The following is a 1,715-nucleotide window of genomic DNA, read 5'->3' as shown; positions in this document are numbered from 1 at the left end:
TTATGTGTAAAGTTTCTGGAAATCCAAAGCAACATACCCAGGACTTTAAGCATACTTCTCTACTTAAGATCTTGTAAGATCACATGTACTTTTATCATTGTGTATTCTCATTTTTCACAAAATACTATTGACTTCTTAAGGACAAAATGTTATTTATTTTTATATATTGGGTCTGAGATGAGTTGGGGGAACAGTGAAATACTTGTTGAATGAACAAAAGAAATAAATAAAAAAATATGCAATCAATAAATATAATGGCATGTTCTAGACACAATGTGTGCCAGATTTGACCACAGGTCATGAGAAAGTGATAGAGAGTCATATAATATAGGGTCCCTTTGAATCCTAATACTGGTTTGTCATCCTGTTTAAGGATATATTTTGGAATAATCGGTCTAAATATCTGTTGTATACATATGCATAGTTAACCACAATCCATTTTGCATTTGTTAGTAAGAAATAGTATATTATTTTTACATAATTTAAAGCAAACATGATTTTTCCTACTTGTATAACTGAGTTCCAAAGAGAAAACCCAATATCCCCACCCAGGTAATTTGGCTAAATAGTGTGTGTCAATCAACACAAACACATGCTTTTAAAAAGCTACTCTAGTTCTCATTCCTCAGAAACACTGGTTGTGTAGCAATAGGGGATATTTGTCTGTTCTTACACATTTTGGTCTCTGTAATAAGGAGTCTGACTCCATTTTTTAATGTTTGACTGGTGATACCTATTAAGCCTTACCCCTCCTTCCTCCCCTTTGTCCCCCATCTGGGAAAGCTGATGAGAAAGCCCAGGTGTTCTCTCCTTTGATGCTGGTGGGAGATTCAAAACAGATAAGCCTCTGCTATGGCAGAACTCTCAGCTTTGCTCCACCCCCTAAAGCCCATAAAATGCCCCAGCCAGTCATTTTTCAGTGCTCTCATTTCAGACCTTCTTAGGAGGCTTGCCCTGCTTTGTCCAGAAAAAGCCTTGATTTTGTAAGTAATAAATGTTTTCATACCCTCTTGGTGTGTGTGGGCTGGTGTCACTCATTAGTCTTAACATTTGAACCAAATTTGGGTGGAGTTTCATCTGAATCTACACAATGGTTACAACAGTCTAATCTTCTAGATCTTGGTTATTTAGTTGTCCTCCTCTGCTCTTCTCCTTAGGAGGGACGTATAAGCTAAAATACATGTTCCCAGATCACATACAGAAGCTAGCCTAAGGGAACTGCAGCTTCAATACAGCAAAAAGAACTTAGAGGAGAGTGCAGAAGTGATATTGTTATTAGCAGAAGTTGAAAACGTCCACCCGCCTAATTCTGAATTGGCTCTGGCATCGACAGTCTTTCTAGACTATTTTCAAACAGCATTATTAGCAAAGGGTGCTGTGAAGAGCAGGAAATTATTCTTTTATGCCTACATTTGATTGGCCTCTTGTAGTGCGTTAATATAAGGGTATGTGGCACCATTTTCAAAGCTAATGTTAAGGAAATTAACATGCACAGGGGAAAAGCAGATTTTCTACATTTAAATAGTACATTTTCAAGAGGAAAAATGCCAATCAATGGCTTATTCATAACACAATAGCTGTTTAAAATACAGTTTAGAATTTACTATGTGCCAAGCACTGTGCTAAGCATTTTGCACACGTTACTGCATTTATCATTATAAAAACCTTATGGGTTAGATATTATTATTGACATTTTACTAATGGAAACCAAAAGT

The sequence above is a fragment of the Propithecus coquereli genome, unplaced genomic scaffold (genome assembly GCF_000956105.1).
Source record: "Propithecus coquereli isolate 6110/MARCELLA unplaced genomic scaffold, Pcoq_1.0 Scaffold415, whole genome shotgun sequence".
Taxonomy (NCBI): Eukaryota; Metazoa; Chordata; class Mammalia; order Primates; family Indriidae; genus Propithecus; species Propithecus coquereli.
The sequence above is the reverse complement of the archived record's forward strand: the minus strand, read 5'-3'. Positions refer to the sequence as shown.